The 20,713-nt window shown below is 45.4% G+C and overlaps 1 long non-coding RNA gene across 8 annotated transcripts in view; it reads right to left on the minus strand.

Moving 5' to 3' along the window:
* The window catches only part of LOC121133655, a 64,602-nt gene extending 43,997 nt beyond the window's left edge, over nt 1–20,605 (minus strand). For 2 of the 8 annotated variants that reach the window (XR_005870596.1, XR_005870598.1), the window contains exons 1-5: nt 20,482–20,595; nt 20,097–20,213; nt 10,485–10,558; nt 9,211–9,352; nt 7,412–7,469 (exon numbers count right to left, since the gene is read on the minus strand). This is a non-coding gene — a long non-coding RNA (uncharacterized LOC121133655). Of the gene's footprint in view, nt 1–7,411; nt 8,269–9,210; nt 9,353–10,484; nt 12,504–20,096; nt 20,214–20,481 lie in introns of those variants that run through there. The other 6 variants (XR_005870602.1, XR_005870601.1, XR_005870599.1 and 3 more) reach the window with 6 other exon arrangements.
* Nucleotides 20,606–20,713: the final 108 nt, after the last annotated feature.

Raw genomic sequence — 20,713 nt, forward strand, 5'->3', positions numbered from 1 at the left:
CACATAGGGGTGTTCAAATAGAATGTTGTGGTTTGAATCTGAGTATTCCACAACAGGTTCATGTTTTGGACACTAGGTCTATAACATGTAGTGCAATATTGATGTCTGTGGGCACCTTAGGAGGTAGAGTGTGGCTCTGGGAAGTATGTCACCAGGGTGGACCTTTGGAAGTGATGCACACTTGTAGTTACAGCCTGAACACTCTGCTTCCAGGTTGTCCACAATGTGAGAAGCCAGTGCCACACAGTGCTACAACCATGAACTTTCCCAAACATTGATGGACTGTACCCTCCAAACTGTGAGCCAGAGCAAACCCTTCTCGTAACGTGCTACTGTCAGGGAATTTGTCACCACAACCAGAACTACAACACATAGGAGGAGCGTTTGTGCAGAAGGAAGGGCAGTGAGGGAGGTCGTACTCTTCACCAGTGGACTCCATCCTCAGACAGGCTCGCTGGAGATGATTCTCAAGGTTCTGAGTGGTCCCCTGGGAGAAGCAGCAGACTTTCCACTGGGCTGCTCATTCTCAAGTCCGTCCTGCGCATTGGGAATCTGTGAGACAGGGTTGCATTTCACTCAAGTCATAGGCAGAAATGGACCAGATCGGGAAAGTGTCGGATACCCTCCTGGATTCATCTGGAGCAGCGGTTCTCAACCTGTAGGTCATGACCTCTTTGGGGGCTGCATATCAGATATCCTGTATATTAGGTATTTATATTACAATTCATAGCAGTAGCAAAATTACAGCTACGAAGTACTAATGGCATAATTTTATCTCGGGGGTGGAGGGATGGTCAGCAACACAGCATGAGTCACCGTATTAAAGGGTTGCAGAATTAGGAAGTTGAGACCCTGGCGCACGCCTTTAATCCCAGCACTCGGGAGGCAGAGACAGGCAGATCTCTGTGAGTTCGAGGCCAGGCTGGACCGACAGCCTCCAAAACAGAGAAACCCTGTCTCGTAAAACCAAAAAAAAAAAAAAAAAAAAAAAAAAAGAAGAGAAAAGCTGGACCAGATTTGAGGGTTTTTTTCTATTTGACCCTCTTACGGGTAGCAGCTTGTTTGGTTATCCCACCGAGGAGTATGTAGAGCTTAGATAGTACAGATGCCATAGCCCTCGTCTTGGTGGTGCAGTGAGGGTAACATACCGCACCTGGGGAAGGCTTGGTGCACTGGGCATCGAAACCCACTGCTGCGGACGGCGGATCCTCCTGCCAGCAGACCCCGGCGGCTTGGCTCTATGGAACTGCTCCGTGTTCAGCAGGCAACCCAAGGATTGACTCCACAATCACAGGACCCATGGGCAAGTCACCTAACTCCCTATGCCTCCATTTCCTCCCCTCCAAAATAGAAGTGAGCGTGAGCATGCGCATACCATGTAAGATCGCCTTGGTGATGAAAGCTTGCTGTAACAGAACAGCAGGGCAGTCAGCCCCACATGCAGATGCAACACAATCTACCAGCCACAGATAGCAAGGGGATAGGAGCCTGTTTGTAGCATGGTCCTTCCTCTCAATTCTTTATAGAACAGTTCTATCTTTTTAAGGACAGTAGCTTTCAAAATCTGCCATAAAAAAAAAAACTCAATATCCCCAAAGGGAGGAAGGTCAAGATAACAGATAGTCTTTGTCCCTCTCATCACCAGTAAAGACTTGCTTCCAAAAACAGAGATAACGTGCTACTGGAAGCTGCTGGAAGCAGAAGCAGAGATTAGAAACTAAGCACTGAGCCAAACTCCCGAAATCCAGTTGTAGAGAGGGAGGAGTGATGAACAAAGGGGTCAAGACCAGGTTGCAGAAACCCACAGAAACAGCTGACCTGAGCAAGGGGGAGCCCATGGACGCCAGTCTGACAGCTTCGGAACCAGCATAGGACCTAACCAGGCCCCCTGGACATGGGTGTCAGTTGGGGTCCTGGGCAGTTTATGGGGCCTCTGGTAGTAGAGCCAGTATTTATCCCTAGTGCACAAAAGGGTTTTGGGAGCACATTCCCTATTGACAGACACTCTCTTAGCCTAGATACATGAGGGAAGGTCTAGGCCCTGCTCCAAATGATATGACAGACTTTGATGAGCCCTCATAGAAGGTCTCATGCTCCCTGGGGAGTGGATGGGAGGGGGTCAGTAGAGGCCATGGGAGGATGGGAGAGAGAGGGAACTGGGATTGGTATGTAAACTAAGATTGTTTTAACTTTAAATAAAAATTAATTTTAAACAAATTAACCATAAAAAAGTGCTACTGTAGAACAATATTTGAAGCCTGTTCCCTATCTCTCCTCACTCTCTCATGCTTGAGTAAGCTCATTCAGTAGAAACAAACAGAAATGACCATCTATGCTTGATTCTCTCATTCACCCAATCGTCAGTTACAAACTGAGAAGATGTCACAGATCAGCTCCCCGTTTGGCAGCTCACTGCATGAGGAAGCTGACTAAACAGAGCACCTTGAGGTTTGGGGTGTCCAGAGAGACTCATGGGGCTAGAGGATACAAGTCCAGAGAGCTGACATGGAAGATGAAGTAAAGGGATAACTCCCAAAGGCCAGAGAGAACACCAAATCCAGGAGTCTCCGCTGCACAGCAATTAGGAAGCCAAACAAGAAACAAGGCCATCGGAGAATAAACATGAAATGTGTCGTGGGGCACAATCCCAGTCAGGTGAAAGCTGCATTGTCCACGAGTTCAGGTTGTGAGTCCTTGTAGGGACCGGAGGCAAGGACGTCACATCCTAACATGCGGTCTCTCAGTAGCAGGCTCTGTTTCTCTAGCATAAAGCAGTCTTCTTCCAACTAAGCTTCCAGCGCACACCGGAACAGGCCAAGACACGCACCCCAGGAGAAGCCAGGCTGCAGCTGTCCCGACTTCCTCCTGCCTTTCAGCAATGTCACCTCAGAAGCCAGTTCCCAGTGATGTCACTGAGCCGTGAAGAGCATTGTCAAGGCTGTTAGAAGTCGGGCTCTTTGGCCAGCCAATGTGAGATACGCTGATTGCATTCAAGTTCCTACAAGCAGGAGGGGCAACACTGAGCATTCTCAGACTGTGAAGAAAGCCATGGCTAATTCTCCTTTCAGATGCCCTGCATCGGGCCAAGAATCAGAAGGTTCGCTTCCTAATGCATCTGAGTGAGCAGCAGATGCAGTCCTCCCTGGAGGCAGTCATGGGGACATAGGATCAAGGAAGAGGAGTGCTACTATCCTCGAAGGGTATAGCTACAGTGAAGCAGTCAGTCATGTTCAGTGAGTTCATGCTCTGCACTGGGTACCACTGTAAGCCCGTGTATCCCTTAAACTACCTCACTGCAGAAACTCTGAAGGCAATGATACCACCGCCCCAACTGTACAGAAACGAAAGGTGGCCAGAAAGGTTAGAACAGACACACACAGGGGGGTGTCAACACCTGTAAAACAAAATAAAAACCAATGTTTAAATGCATTCCCACCTTTGCTAGAATTAACTGAGTGGGTCTCACTTCCTCATTAAGCACAGACCTACCTACATGGAAGCTTCCATGGCTGGATGCAGATGAGCAGTTCTAAAAGCCATGATGGGAGTTTAAAAAAAAAAAACAACACTATGTTTCTTTCACATAATGTAAGAGGGTGGTAGAGAGGGTTGGGGGTAAAAGTGGACCTCTAGGATCTTGAAAACTGTGCAAGACATCCGTTAAGGGACTAGGAAGAAACAAAGCAAACAGTAGGGGAGATGGGCGTTTCCAGGGAACAGCAGGAAGTGGGCCGTGGCTAACACATCGGCCCCCAATGGACAGACCCCAAAGCAGAGCCCTGGGACCACAGCAGACACTGGAGGCTCTTGCATTACTCCCCTACGGTAACCCAGTTCTTAGCTGCTTTATACACTGGCCTTACATATGTAGAAACAGTTCAGCCATTTCCTTTTTTCTTTGCATTGCAATACCAACTGGGGAAGAAAGGAGGGAAAGGAGGAAGTAGGGAGGAGGAAAGGGAGATAAATTTTAAACGGGAGGTTGGGAGAAGAGCATGGAGAATTTCAATCAGGGTCCTCCGACCCACAACACACACCACCACTCCTGTGTTCACAGCAGACTTCACTAATAGACGTCACTAATAGTAACAGGCATCACTAATAGATCATGGAGTGATTTCTCACTGGGTCCAGAGATGTAGAGCCTTCAGGGAATATAAATTATACCAGGTACCATTAATGATTTATTCTGGAGCTAAGCAACAAAAATGTGGGCTCTTTTTCCTACCAACAATCAAGTGCATGTTTATCTGTTTATTTTAGCCATTGGCCCTAAAGGTTCACTGATTTCTAAGTATCATCAGAATGGGGCCATGAATCCACAGTCACACACAATTTCCCTCCAGGCTTTTCCTTCCAGTGGAATCCAGATCCATCCCCAACATGCTAATCAGTGGGTAAAACTGGGATAGTACTTGTTCCACAACACCAAATGGCAACGATTTTTTTTTAATATTAAGATCCATTGGGTAAAATACATTGGCATTTGAAAGTTGGGGGTCCAGAAGTGGAACAGGAATGACAAACAACGGTCCTCCTGTGGAGGATGCGTGGGAAGCAAGTGGCACCTGAAGTAAGAAAGGAGAAGGCAGTGTGCTGAATAGAAAATTCATCTCTCCTTCTGAGTGGGGAGGCAAGGACCTGAAGCCATGATGACTTGCACTCCTTCCTCTATGTGACTGTCTGTGTTTGCACAACTCATTTCACCCCTAGGGGTCTCATGGTTCTCTTGTAGATGTAACTGTTACATCATGCATCCCACCTCACAAAGCTTATATGGGACACCTGTGTCTGACTTCTCCTCTCAATGGTACACAGATGTTGCAGGGAAACAGCTTTGGAAGGACTTCAGACCAGATGCCCCAACAATCCCCCAATCTACAAGGATACATGTGCTTCAGGCTGGTTCACTCAGACATCCTGAGCCCAGGAACACAAATTTAAAAGTCATAGCTTTATCAGGGCAAAGGCTAGGCCTGAGGAATCTAGAACTGCCGTACAACCCATCTGCCTCAAGGGCAGCTCTGGTCTGGTGTCGTATGGCTTGCCTGTGTGTGATTCCCCAAAAATATTTATGTGAGTCAGTAACCAACATCCGTGGCTGATATAGGAAGCATGGACTAAAGAGATAATATGTGGAAAGTTCTTAGAGATTGTAAAGAGTGTGGACTATGCCAGAGTTTCCTAGTGTCAGCCCTCCAATGGTCACATTAAAATTGATGACGCGGGATTGTTGGGCGTGCCCTCTGTCCCTGGACACAGAACCTCATATCTGTCCTTGGGTGTGCAGACGGATGCTCTGAACTATTCACCATAGCTTCTCAGACCTTCTGCTGCTCCCAGGCACGGAGGCACCAGAACGTATCACCTTCATCATACAGCAGTCAAAGTTTCTGTATCATGTCCCAGCCTGATTTGCTTCATCTCTCAACCTTTCTTCTTGCCAAGCTGATACAGAAACAAAAGGCCAGGAGAAGAAAAACACTAGAGTCCCTTTCGGTTCATACCTAAAAGTTGTGTGTGATGAACAGTGACGACTAGACACTTTGCAACCATCCAGCTTTGCCCACCTTTGCAACTAACCAACATTGCAGCTGCCCAGCTTCGCCAGTAACTGTCTTTGCAAATAACCAGCTTCCTAATAAGGCGAGTCACCGCCATTCTGCAACACAGTCCATGCATATTTAAATGCCCATGGTCAGTGAGAGAAGCTCTAGCTGAAATGCCATGGAATAGTTTAAACCAACCTGGCTTCGATGCCAGTCAGAATCCAGTGCCCATCTTTGATGCCGAGTGACTATAGAGTTTGAGTCCATCCTAATCTAGATGAGCATTTATGGTGGTTTGAAGGACACTCAGCCTGTCAGCTCATATGTTTGAATACTTGGTGAGTGGAACTGTTGGGGAAAGATCAGGTGCGGCCTTATGGGAGGAGGGGAAGCCTTGAGGTTTCAAAAGCCTCCTGCCATCCCCACTGTATGCACTTTCTGCCTCCTGTTTACGGCTTAAGATGTGAGATCTCACCTGTTACCACTGCCATCCCTTCACTCAACCATTACCATGGACCTAAACCATCTAGGATTAGAAGCCAATTTAAACACTCCCTTTTCTGAGTTACCCTGGCTATGGTGTCTTTCTCACATCAACAGAAAAGTAACTGATTAACTGATACAGTATTTCCAAGACTTCTGTTAGGCTACTCCTGGTGGTTGATCTTCATCTTAACTTAAATGAATGTAGACTCAACTAAGAGACACACCTCCAGCTATGTCCATGACCGTATTTCTGCAAAGGTTTGACTGAAGTGGAAAACCTACCCCCACTGTGTATGGCACCATCTCATAGAGTAGGGTTGCGGACTGAATGAAAATGGGGGAAAGGAGGAGGCCAGTTGGGCACACTGTTCATCTCTCTTTTGTTTCCTGATGCAAACACTACATTGAAGATGGAGGTTTCTGTCCTGCCTGGTCCCATAATTGCTTTGCCCCAAATAAACACACAAAGACTTAATTTATAACTGTTGGCTGATGGCTAGGGCTTCTTACTGGCTAGCTCTCTCTTAATTGTTTACCCATAACTACTAATCTATGTATTTCTACATGGCCTTATCTTACCAGAGAACGCCTGGCGTGTCCTATCTTCCCGGTATCCACATGGTGTCTCTTGGTGGCAGTTTTCTGCCCTCCTCTCCCCAGCCTTCTCCTGGTCTGGTAGCCCTGCCTATGTTTTTTGCCTGGCTTTTAGGCAATCAGTGTTTTATTCATCAATCAATAAGAGAAACATATATACAGAAAGACACCCCCCAACACTATATAAGTAAACATCTTACACCCCTGCCACCACAGCTTGAAATGCCCTCACCAGTACCAACTTTGCCATGACGGACTCTCCCCTCCAACTGTGACCAAAAATGATCCCTTCCCTTGTTAAGTTTCTTTCATCAATAGTTGCATCACAGCATGGAGAAAACTCACTAGCACACCTCGACAGAATAAATATCTTTCATTAAGACCATCCATCTTTCTTCTTTAAGGAAAGCATCAGGTTGGAAAAGATATACCATCTCCACAACGAAAAGTAAAAGTAAATCAGACAATTTAATTAGAAACTGTGGAAAAGAAGAAATAACTCTGCATCAGATTTTGTTACAGAAAATACATTAGCTGAGAATTTTCCCAAGTGCTCGCAGCATGTTTGCAAGCTGTCCAAACATAGAAAAAGGCATCCGCAGTGCAGTGCTAAAACAAACTAATAAAATAAAACTGCCCAACATTACACAAATATATCCATCCCTGTCAGGTAAGTTGTCAAAATAGATCATTCTTGTCTCTACAAGCCAGGTTGTTTTTGCAAGAAACAAGTCTCCAGTTTCATTATGATAAGAAGGGAAAGAAAGCAACCTCAAACTCACAGGAAATTCTCTGCCTGCTGGCCAGCTTGCATGGTGCCAGAAGTCACTATACAGGATGCTGGAAGAGAAAAGACATCAACGATCTCACCCAGCACCAGACTCTACTGATCTACTAACAATAGTGGTATGAAGATTATTATTATTAATGTTAATTAAAATAAAATTACATCATTTCCTCAACCACTTCCTGATTGGATATGAGGCCTGCTTCATATGGGGGGATTTCACCCTAGCACTGTAAATCTGGTCTAAAGCCAATAGCTGGGAATATCACAGGCCCTGGAGCAGGAGAAACCTACTATTGTTTTGGTCAATGGTCATATTGCCAAACTGCATTCTAAATAGGTGTGTTTGTGTCCACAGATTTGTACTACTCTCAACTTTTGGCCAGAGATACTTCTCTTTGCAGAGGGTAGTAGCCAATGTAGAGACTCGTAAGTGGTCAGTGTGCCATGTATAAGTGACTCTGAGCGCTCAGCTGTAGATGGTCACCTATGTCAACCATCCAGGGCTCGGGGAACTTCAGGGAAGAGAAGGTGGAAAGGGTGTAAGAGCCGGTGAATGAGAGGCAAGCTTCAAAGCCATGGCTTCCGTACAATGCACAGCTGTTGGGATCGGATGCATGCAACTCGTGCACCTGCACAAATCAGCTCTGTCAACTTTCCGGTGTGGATGAGGGAGAGACCCTGAGGCCCCACCCTTATCAGAGAAGCTGTGAGCAGTTGCTGGCTGCTGCGGGAGAGTCCCCTTCCATTGTGGGCGTGGCTGTTGGTAGGGTTGCCTAGGCCCTGGTGATGTTCACACATCCATGTGCATGCGGGCAGCACTAGCCGGAGTCAGAAGGTTAGCAATAAAACCTAAAACAAGAGGACATGAGGCTGGGAGGGAGACAAAGGGCCACTGGGGGAGCTGGAGGGAGGTGGCCAATCTACACTGTATAAAGCTGTAGAACTTCCAAAGGTTTTTTTTTTTTAAAGGAGGCAGGGAAAAAAGGAAAGGAAGTTTCGGCTTTGCATGGCATCTCTGACCTATGACAGTGGCAAAGGCCCTGCATTTTAAGAGAAGGGGACAGAGAAAGATGGGGTTCCCTTCACTTGCTAGACCTTGATTCAGGCTTCCTCCTGTAAAACCAGAGCAGCCTCACCTCTAGGCTGGAAGCCCTTCAGAGTCTCTCCTAGCCACTCCTGAGACAAAACCATATGTCTCAGCTGGGTCAGAAGCTGCAGGGATCTCATAGAACTGAGGAGTCGTGGCTCCGCGAGATTGGAATTAGTTCCAAATACCTTGACTGTAAAAGCTGTCACGGAGCAAGAAGAAAGCAGAGAGCAGAGCAAGCAGGAGCATGTAACTGAGTTCTCCAAGGTTAGCCCAGTCAATGTCTCCTCCTAGGGTTGCCCCAAGCTGCCACCGCTTCAGCGGGGCTAGAGAGGTGTTTTGTTTGCATTTTGGCTCCCCCTAGTGGAACAATGAAACTGCACTGAGGGTTCTACGTCCTCCTAGAGGGGTGTGGACAGTTGGAACTCCCCCTAAGAAGTTCAAACCAGCTGCCAAAGGTGACTGCCTCATCCATCCTCGAGGACACTGTAGCTGGACAACCAATCAACATGGCGTTCACACCTATTGGTTACCCAGCTTTGCAGGACCAAGCAGTGTAGGAAGAAACGAGGTCTCATCTCGGACTTTTGGGTGTTTATAATCTGGAGCGCAGGGCCAGGGCAAGGTAGCAGAAAAGCATGATTAGCAGACACTGTATGCATCAGAATTCATGAGTTTCAAAGATAGACAAGAGGTTACATTACCATACAGCATGTCTGAGGGAGAGCCTTGAACCCAGGCTACCTGGCTTCCTCTGTTGGCTCCTCTGCCTCTCTTCGGCTCAATCGGTGACTTTGAATGTGTTTTTCAGCAAATACACCCAGGATATCTCCTGTCTACGGTACCCTGGTGTAGGCAATAGAGATACATCAAAATGGAGGAAAGGAACACCTGCCCTTGAGCTAGTCAATCTCTGTTGGTGGGCTAGAAACATTCAAAGCCTCTATCCCACAGTCTTTTAAGGTTAAGTAAGATAACTGCGATATCTATGCCTGGCACAAAAACAGAAATGCAGTAATGTCATCTTTCATTCACCTCATGATGCACACTGGTGTCCTGATTTTGCATCCGTATTTTTTTTTTCTTCAAAGTTCCTAAGACAAACGAGCAGCCAGCCTGGGCTGGAAGAGAGCAGCTCATTGTGTAACTAGTTGTAAGCTCCAAACATCTAGCGGCCTTCTGTGCTCTTATGAATAGTATACAGGTGGTTGGAGACATCAGTATCAGCTCACTGAGCCAGGAGACCATAGCTAGATGGTAGACAAGTTCTCAAACCTTTGCCGGACCCCATCAGTGGCTGGGGAGTTACTGCTGTGTAAATAAGCCAAGCCTGTGTCTTTCTCTCTGCTCAGCCAATGGTTCTCCCGTGTCTATGGTCTTAATCATCTTGTCTCTCTCTCATGTCACGCAGGCCATGGTCTCTGTCCCCAGAGAGCCAATGTATGGATTTGGTGTCATATAAAAGTGAGAAATCCAGGGAGGTCTGAGGCCTAAGTGAATCTAAGATAGCTTCTACTAGAAAACACCCCTGGGGAGCAGGGAGCACTGTCCATGCTGATGACAAGGTCTCACTTTCAAAACCTCAACAGAAAGAAGAGTACGCCAATCAGTAGAGAGTGAGCCAGCTTGGGTGTTTACCCCTATGAGTGATGGCTTCCTCTGGGGTGCTTAGCATCCCTTGAGCCTCTATATTCAATACTGACATGAAGATATAGGGAGTAGGTCTGTGACAAGAGATAAGGTGGAATAAAGGGGTGGAGAAAAATGAATGTTTTCAGGATAGCAATTAATCATTACAAAGTAGCCTTAACGTGGGCAGTTTCCAGGGAGGGGAAACTGTGGTCAGTGTGCAAAAATAAATGAAACATATTTACTAGAAAACAGAAGCAGGAGGCAAAGAATTAAAATACTGTGCACCTGGCTAGGAAATTTGAGTCGAAGGTCAGTTCCGGGTTGGGATGGGGGATGGGCTACTCACCAATGGTTCCAGGAGGCAATGCCTACCTTCCTCTTTCTCTGGGATTAGGTGAAGCCACATGCCTTCCTTCACCACTGAAACATGAATGGAGTCACTGTGAGTCTTGGTCTGCTGGGCACGCTTAAGAACTGAAGTTTGGCTTTCCGTGTTCTTCTGGCACAGGTACCAAGGCACCTGTTGACTCATGACTTGCAAAACCCAGATTTCTGAGCCACCACCTGGAAAACGCCCAGGGGATTCGCAGGTTCGCAGTGGACTCCACACAAGGTAATAAATAACCTTCTGTACTGTTAAGCCTTGATATTGTCAATCGGTTACAGAGCGTTTGGGCGTGGTCACTAGGACGCAGAATGTAAGGGTATGGATAAAAGAGCTTGGGGGAGGAGACTTGCTCTCTTTTGGGCTCCGGTTGCATTCCGGTCTGGAGAGTAGCTTCGGAACCTTTGGCTCTTGGTTTTCTTGGCTTCCCACATAAGTGACTTCTCCCTTAATAAAATATCTTAGGACATCCCTATTCTGTGTAGCATAATATTTCAGCAATATCTAAGGAAGTAGTAACCCCTAGCCTAGATACATACTTTGGCCCTTTCTGGACCTTAACCCAGAGGGGCAGCCAATTCCAACATTGAAGACTTGGAATTCCCCAAGCTCTTTTATTCTCCCTGCTCCCCCCTCCCTATGTTTTACATGCTTGTGACCAGGCTGGCCTTGAACTCACAGAGATTTGCCTGTCTCTGCCTCCCTAGTGCTGGGATTAAAGGCGGACGCCACCAACTCCCGGCAACTCTTGGATCTTTGAGAGGACTTGCAGTGAACATGACTGGCAGGCTCGGCCCGGACTTCCATGAATGCCAAGGTCATATTTTGCCTATGCTGAATCCAGCCAGCCATTGCAATCAGCCTCTTTCTACCCATGATGGGGATTTCCTTATGAGCAGCACTGGCTCGGTACTCTCCACTGGTGTGGTCAAAACTCTCATGCAACAGTCTTTAGCTTTTCCACCCCATCTTTCCCCATCACTAATTCCACAGGAATCAGACCAGCGGAGCATCTTGGAGTTCCCTTTGAGCACCCAGTCTCCTTTCCTTTGGTCTTCACAGACGGTCCCCAATTAATCTATTGCTACTTTAATTCCATCTTGGTGACTGACCCAGAATTGACTATGAGCTATCAGGTAAATGTGGGATTCTGACTCAGGATGCTGAGTGAGACCATAAGTGTGAGGTAAGATGATGGCAGAGGGTTACCCCAAGGCTAATCCAAGTAAGGGGAGCTTTGGGGGTGCCAGGCAGGGATTATTCTGAGCCATGAAAGATGTAAGGTTGTTGTCATTTGCATCTGTTTTCCAAAATAAACATGCATGTATGCATCCTGAAATTTTTATTCCACATGCCCTTGAAAGCGAGGATTTAATTATTTCACTAGACCCAAGATAGATAATAAATGGGTGTTTATTGGGGAACATTTACACAGAAAACACAAAGAACCATGGGAGTATTTTTCTACCCTTCCTACCAGATGGGCTGACCCGCCAGAAAGAAAGCACCAAGGAAAGCCAAGCCTCAAGCTTCCCTCTTTCCCCTTCTGTCTGCCCAAGGCCACATCGAAGGAGGTGTGGCCACTGTTACAAGTTCACCACAAGACCGCCCTCAAATTTTCTCTATTATAGGTGATATCTTGAAGGTGGCAACAAGCAGTCCCATCATCCCACAGATGCAGCCCAAGTAGGAAAACTGGAGTTGGAAGTGAGAATTCCAACTGTTCCTTCTACAGATAGGAGGCAGAGGTTTCCTGTGAGACCAGGAGAACCACCCTTCTTTGGCATTGCCTAAGCGAGTTTAAACTTTGTTTCTGGTCATTTCCAAAATTACTTAGAACAAAACTTAGTTGCAGTCAACTGAATAACCCAAGGTGTTGTGCTGATTCTTCTCCTACACAAAAGAAGGGTTTTAAGAACCGGTATAGTCCTGAAGACAGCTTGGTATTGGCACAAAAATTGACAGGTAGACCAATGGAATCGAATTGAAAACCCTGAGATTAATCCACAAACATATGAACACCTGATTTTCGACAAAGGAGCTAAAATTATACAATGGAAAAAGATAGCATGTTCAACAAATGGTGCTGGCATAACTGGATATTGGCACGTAGAAGACTGCAGATAGATCCATGTCTATTGCCATACACAAAACTTAAGTCTAAATGGATCAAAGACCTCAACATAAATCCAGCCACACTGAACCTGTTAGAAGAGAAAGTGGGAGGTACGCTTGAATGAATTAGTACAGGAGACCGCTTTCTGAACAAAACTCCAGTAGCACAAACACTGAGATCGACAATTAACAAATGGGACCTCCTGAAACTGAGAAGCTTCTGTAAGGCAAAGGACACAGTCAGCAAGACAAAAAGGCAGAGAACAGAATGGGAAAAGATATTCATTAACACCACATCTGACAGAGGACTGATCTCCAAAATTTATAAAGAACTCAAAAAACAAGTCTCCAAAACACCAAAGGATCCAATTAAAAAGTGGGGGACTGAACTAAATAGAGATTTCTCAATAGAGGAGTCTAATATGGCTGAAAGACACTTAAGAAAGTGCTCAATATCCTTAGCCATTAGGGAAATGTAAATCAAAGCAACTCTGTGATACCATCTTACTCCTGTCAGAATGGCTAAAATCAAAAACACCAATGACAGCTTATGCTGGAGAGGATATGGAGAAAGGGGAACACTTCTCCATTCCTGGGGGGAGTGCCAACTCATTCAGTCACTTTGGAAATCAGTATGGAGATTCCTCAGGAAAATTGGACTCAGTCTACCACAAGACCCAGCAATTCCACTCTTAGGCATGTACCCAAAAGATGCCCATTCACACAACAAGGATGTCTGTTCCATTATGTTCATAGCAACATTATATGTAATAGCTAGATCCTGGAAGCAACCTAGATGTCCCACAACTGAAGAGTGTATAGAGAAAATGTATTAATTTACACAATGGAGTACTTCTCAGAGGAAAGAAATAATGGAATCATGAAATTTGCAGGCAAATGGATGGCACTAGAGGAAACCATCCTGAGTGAGGTAACCCAGACACAAAAAGACAAATATGGTATGTACTCACTCATATATGGATTTTAGATATGGATCAGGGGAGTGTCAGCCTACAATCCCAGTGCCAGTGAGTCTGGGAAACAAGGAGGTTCCCAAGAGATATGCATGATACCCCAGAGAAGTGGAATGAGGCAAGATCTCCTGAGCAGATTGGGAACATCGGGGGAGGGGAGAGGGAATCAAGAAAAAGAGAAGGGAATAAGAGGAGGAGAGAAGAAGGCATGGGGGAGCAGGAAGGTTGAGTTGAGGTAAGAATAGAGGAGAGCAGGATGAGAGATACCATAATAGATTGAGTCATTATAGGCTTGAGGAGGGAGCTGACACTAGTGAGATTTCCAGAAATCTACAAGGATAACACCAACTGGCAAACTAAGCAATAGTGGAGAGACTACATTAATAGCCCCTCCTTGATGATGCCATCCTAGAACCTTCATCCAGGGACTGATGGAAGCAGAGACAGATACCCACAGCTAAACACTGAACTGAATTCCTGGAACCTAGTGACAGAGATGGAGGAGTGATGAGCAAAGGGGTCAAGACCATGATGGTGAAACCCACAAAGACAGCTGACCAGATAAGGGGGAGCTCTTGAATCCCAGACTGATGGCTGAGAGACTAACAGGAGACTGATCCAGACTCCATGAATGTAGTGCCAGTGAGGAGGCCACAGAAATCACTGGGGCCTTGGGTAGTAGATCAATGTTTACCATGGTGTATGAATTATCTTTGGGAGCCTATTCCAAATAGAGGGATGCTCTCTCAGCCTGGACACATGGGGAAGGACATAGGTCCTTCCCTGGATGAAATGACAGACTCTGTGGAGGTCACCCCAAGGAAGGTCTCACCCTCCCTGGGGAATGATGTGGGGATTGGGTTGGGGGCTGGGAGGGCTGGTGGAAGGACAAGGGAGGAGGGGTGGGAGAGGGAACTGGGATTGACATGTGAAGCTTTCATGTTTCTAATTTAAATAAAAACATATACTGAGGAGTAAAACACTAACAAGTCAATCAGACTACTCAGTATGACTTCTGCCATGTACCAGCTAGGCAGTGTCATTGGATTGAGTTATTATTTCACAAAATTGTATGAGAGAAAAGCATTGAGCATGACTGATGTCATCTAGAAAGCTAAGATGTCTTGTTTTTCCTCTTATGCATATCAGGCTGTGGGACAGAATTTTACACCAATAACCAAGAAAATCAAGTGAGTGGCTCCCATATCAGCCAGGCCACCTCACCAACCAGGATCCTCCCTGTCGCTTGTCCTCCGGGCAGATTGCTCCTCCCAGGCTTTACTCTCATCCCTCTGCTCCGGCACCTTCCGGAGAAGAAGCTGATGCTGGTTTTGACTAGTCTGCTTGGCCACAGCAGGCATGTGGCTTCTCCCCTCACCCCTGGCATTCCATACATACCCAGGCATGATGTCAGGGAACCCCAGGTGGACGTAAAACCCTTCCCAGATAAGACTGGCCTTTGGCAGAGTCAGACGTGATATTCTGCCCCTTCCTCTGCACAGACATTCCTTCTCAAATTCCACTCTGTCCCCTCCAGTGTCTTCAAACCCATCAATTGTCAACTCCACACTCAATCTTCCTCATTGATATGAGTGTTTCCTGCCAGCTCTGCAATTCAAGCCCATTGGGTTGGGCACACAGCCTCTCTGGCTGCACTGCACCCTTGGAGAAGTCAGGGTAATTGAGGTCAACAACAAAGGGAGGGAGATTTGCATGCAGTAGAAGACACAAGTCCCTGCTGCTTCAGGATCCCACATTCCCACATTCACTCCAGCTACATCCTTCCTTCCTTCCTTCCTTCCTTCTCTAGAAAGCCCTATCCACGCAGCCTTCCACTCTCTCCTCCACTCCCCAGTTTCTGCCCCTACTTTCACGGCTCTTCCCCTGTGGCTTCACAGTGGTTTGCCCTTGTGTCCTGATCACGCTCCTTGACTGGTGCCTGAAATGAAAACTCCCCATCAGAATGTTGGCCAGGGGCTACCCTCATGGTGGACACCCAGGAGAATGAGAGAAGCAGGAATGGGCAGGGATGGAGGCTGAACTGAAGGACTGTCACGGAGTCACAGAAACCGTACTTGAGCCCATACTGGGCTCTCAGATTGAGACACAGAAGCCAGCCCAGTATATATTGTTCCAGTTGCAAACTGTCCTGGGGAAGGGACTGGATCTTGGATGAAGCTTTCTTCCACCACTGGCAATTCTTGAAGAGTCATCAAGAGCTCCAGTATCCAGCATCCCTAGCAACTGCAAGACTGCAGACCTGGTCATTACAAGGTGTCCACAGGGAAGGCCTCTAGATCTACTGCTTATTTTCTATATTATAGTGTTTGATCTTTATTGTTTCTCACTCAGCAAAGATTTATTAAAAGTCCCTGAAGATATCTCAGCAGGCAAGTATGCCCAGACCATGACTTTTCAAGAGCAGGAACCATCTCTTTTCTCTGGGTACCTGATACACAGAGTCACACAGTAAACACCTACTACAGTAAAGACTTGTGTCAGAAGTGAAATGATTGTAATGAGTAATACTACTCTCCCTACCAAGGCTCAAAATCATTTGAGAAATCTGAAGATCATGTGGGTAACGGACATAATGCTACAGGTGTGGTGAAAGATTATGGATTCTGTTTGTAGGAAAGTAAGCAATAAGGAAACCCAGATTTTAGCAGTCTTTTCTGCCTAGTATAGAAAAACAGGGAGAGACAAAGAAGAGTCATCTTCTCTGGGGTTCTAAGAAGAAAAGGCTGAGCTGAACATAGTCCTCTGTCTATCCTCTCAGTCTAGGATCGGAGATGACCTACCTTCCTTCCCTACAAAGGGCAGGGGAAAGCCAGGGAGTGCATAAGGATATACCAGAATTAAGAAAGCTTTTGCTTCTAATGCAGGCCAGATGCAACACTGAGAGCTTCACAGTACCAGATTCCAATGATCACTATGGCCTGTTATACCCATAATTAAACCATTTATCAGGGTCAATAAACCCTCTGCCCATAGATAAGCAATCATGGGTAGTATCCACCGTCAACCATGATTTGTTACCTGATACAAAAGCAAAACTGTAAAAAAAATTAAGCATAAATTGACAGTATAAATAATTAAGGCTTAAATCCACAGGTAGCAAATTTGGAGCCTGGTTACTATGGAAATAATTCTCCTCTACACCCTGTCCTGAATATGAAGAAGAGTTTCCTTGGGACAGGAATTAATGTCTGGCATGATGCCAGTAGCCAAATGCCAGGCAATGTCACCTTGGTGATAATAACTGGGTTGCAAGATGGAGAACTGGCATCACTCAGATCCAAATTAAATGGGATGGACTTGGGCTGTGTGTGTCAGTCATCAGATTGCTCCCTGGCACTGTACCAGCCCAATAGACGCATAACTCAGTGCCGGCAGAAAGAGAAAATTAAGTTTGCGAGGTCCTAGTGCAGAAAGAGAAGGTAGAATGGGTTCTAATCAGCCTTCCAAGCGGACCAGAGTCCCGGTATGTATCCTCTTGGTGGTGGCGTCCCAGTTTAGAAGGGGAGTTAGCAAAAGGTTTGGCTTCACATATAGTGACAAAAGCAGTTTCACAGACTGCTGGTTCTAATGGCAAGCGAGTGTTTTCCTTTCCCAGGGACGGGCCAGCATTCTCGTCCTTGTACTTTGAATTACAGCTGAAAGAGGAACTTTCCTAGATCAAATTATTCCCTTGGCTCAAACCAAGCCAAAGCCAGGACTATAAGAACTCCCAGTTGAAATGTTCCTGTTGGCATAAAGCTGTCTAGAGAAATACAGATAGGAAGACTGTAACCTATGCCTTTGGGTTGTGGGCAGAGAAAAATAAGCTTATTAATAATTTTAAATTGAAATTAGTCATCTATTCCTGACCTTATGATAAGATAGCATGTCATTGTATTTCCTAGACCCATTGTTTCTTTATGGAACCTTGGTCACAGTACTAAGTCTTGCCTTAAATGAGCAATGAGACCTTGGAGTAAATTATTCCACATGTCTGGACTTCTCATTTCCATATTACAATAATTCAATGAATTTTCTATTCTAAAATATCATGCCAATGCTAAGCGAGTGTCTACTGCCATGTGAATCTGCTTGGTAAGTAAAGTAATGAATGGTTGAATGATTGACTGAACTGATGCACATTAATCAATGGGGCCTCAGTCACTTGAGAGGAACATCTCCTCTTAATATCTATTTGCAGTCAAGTTTCTGCAAAAGAATTAGCCTTAAAGCCTGAATGTGTCTACTCTATAAAATGAATCAACTTCTCTCTATCCATCTCTAGTAGGATTATATATGCTCTAACTTTGAGAGAGTCAAGAAGGCCACATGAATAATGCTCTACATTCTGTTGTTGGGTTAAGAAGGACTATAGGGCTGTTGTATAGCCAACCATCTTCAGCAGCCAAAATCCTTAGTGCCCAGGAATGTTCTAACACTCTGTTATCAAGTCCTGCACGTGCTGTCTGATCTGGAGACTGCCCCTCCACCAGCCCTATGATAGTATTACATTATATAATATCTAGTGTGGCATTGAAACCATATCCTACATTCAGTACAAGTATTGTATCTTCAGGATGCATGTGGCAGGCATGTTAACAGGATGGTGACTCCCCTTAATGATAAAAAGTGTAAGTCAAGACCTCTGTATCAGAGGGTTATTTGGATTCTTGTGGTACCAAAAGCTCACTGAGAATTCTCACAGTGGCTTCTTCCTTCAGCAAACCTGGTGAGTTTCATTACCACTGAAGCACAAAACAGTCTTACGCTGCGTAGTGGCTCACAAAATGTCTTCTCATCCTCCTAGTTTGAGTTAGTCTCTTTAAAAACATAAACAGTAGGCAGAAGAAGTCCGCTGGAGCTTAGAATTAGTTTTCTGAGTGTAATTCCCAAATCAGGCCTTCAAGAAAGAACAAAACTGAATAACAGAATTCTCTGTTACCATACATGGATCAGTGCCCCAAGATGTACACCAGGATACATATTACACATAAAAAGACGATAAATGTTATCTAATCATTTCATACCAAACAACGTGTTGATGTTTTTAAATATTAAGATACCTGTGTTGTGTAGCTATTTCCTCCTAATTGAATCATTGCTTCTCGGAAAGCAAACAAGATTCACAAGGCTCAGAAAGCAAGGCTCGCACGGCTCCTCTGCTATGCTATGTAAGAAATAATGGCCGTTGCACTGCCTGCAAGTTGCACTTTGTGCATGGAAGTCCGGGATGCAGCTCTCATGAGTCATCTCCAGCTGGTATGGACCTTTCCATGATAACACCGCCTTCGAGTCACCCATGCTATTGTTTGTAACTTGTTTGTAGTTCACTAATATAGACCTGGGTAAGACCATGTCTTTGGTCTGTCACCTGTATGCTGCTGGACTGAAGGAAGCAATGTTTGTTCCCATGTCCCCGGAAAAGTCACACTACAGCCTGCTGTGTGTTCTGAGCTTCATGCTGGTTTCTACTGGGGATCCCCTTTGCTCATTGTTTCTTCATGTGATGCTATGGTAGATACCTTTACAAACAAGACTGAGACAGTGTGGGAGGCAGGCACTCTATCCCTCTCGGTCTGTTCTGGGCCCAGCACACTGGCTTCAACAGTAAGTGGGGTTCATCCCGACCAAATGACTTTCTCTGTCCAACTTCAGAAGTTCAAGCTTTCACTTTGAACTGTCCACTGGACAGTAACATAACCAGGTTAAGCTCCCTGTGACTGTGAACTAAATTAGGTACAATATTTTGAACAGCTAATGAGTTCGAAAACAACACTGCATGAAAACTAATGGAAGGCAAGCTGTAAAATAAGTAGCAAAGCCTCAGAGGTGCAAGTATAACAAGTGTTGGAGATTATGGCTTCCATTCCAACATTCTGTCACCCCCAGAGTTTCACATAATCTGAAGAGATACCTTAAAATCCACTCCCTCAAGTTCTGAGTCAGTTTAATTTTAATAGATTAGTGGTGAACACAGGCAGACAGATGCATATATGACACACTATTGGCAAATAGATACATAGATAGATAGATAGATAGATAGATAGATAGATAGATAGATGACATATAATACATATTCACCTGTTTACCCTCTTCATTTGGTAGATATAGATACATAGAAGATAGATAATAGAAATATAGATAGGTAATAGATAAATGATAGAAGGAAAGATAGATAATAGAATGATAGATGATAGAGATTAGATAAATAGATGATAGATGATAGAAGTATAGATAGATAATAAATAGATGATAGAAAGAAAGATAGATAAGAGAATGATAGATGATAGAGATTAGATAAACAGATATATGAACAAAAAGAGAGAAAGACTTCATAATCAAATAGCAAAAGGCTACCACAGCTGTTCAAAGCTAAAATCTGCACACACTCCATGCACACAGAACATATTCGAGGCATCTGCCTTATAAGTAGTATGGTCATCTAACAACTTCATCTAACAAATCAGCATTCCTTCTTACTTACCCAACTTAAATAGCACTTGCCCTCACTTCTGAGCAGTCAGCTCTTCACAAGAACTGTATCATAGCAACATTCACCCAGAGAACTACCAGGAGTGCCAAAGCATCCTTCCAGGGGACTCTGGTGATTCCAGCAGCAAGATGAAACGGAAAGAAAAGCAAGAGTTCAGTGGTCTAGAGACTAGATCTTAGAGACCCAGACCTGCCATAAGCAGGGTGGAGCATGGGCTGAATTCAATTAACAAAGGCCTCTGAACATCTGCTGAATGCCAAGCTCAGAGCCACTGTGCAGGGACCAATCTCCAGTGTCTAACGGGGAACTCAGAATGGCAGGTCTACAGAGAGATGGAGGTACTTGTTAAAATTAGCATCTCCCAGCAAAGACAAACCTTGATCCTCTTGATTATGGCTCTCACATACACCACCGCTGAAGATCCTCCCGTTGCTCACTGAGAAAGGCCACGCTAGGAATCAGTGAGTGGTGAGGGGGAGAGGGCGGAGGAGGGACATGCATTTGCCGGGGGGGGGGGCCGCTGAGTCAGCTGGACTCCACCTAACTCCAAGTCTGAGCAGCAACCTCCCTTATCTCTTCTCCGGAGAGGCACGCCCTCTGTGCCACTC

This window comes from Mesocricetus auratus, unplaced genomic scaffold, assembly GCF_017639785.1.
Source record: "Mesocricetus auratus isolate SY011 unplaced genomic scaffold, BCM_Maur_2.0 Super-Scaffold_100023, whole genome shotgun sequence".
In the NCBI taxonomy this organism is placed as follows: Eukaryota; Metazoa; Chordata; class Mammalia; order Rodentia; family Cricetidae; genus Mesocricetus; species Mesocricetus auratus.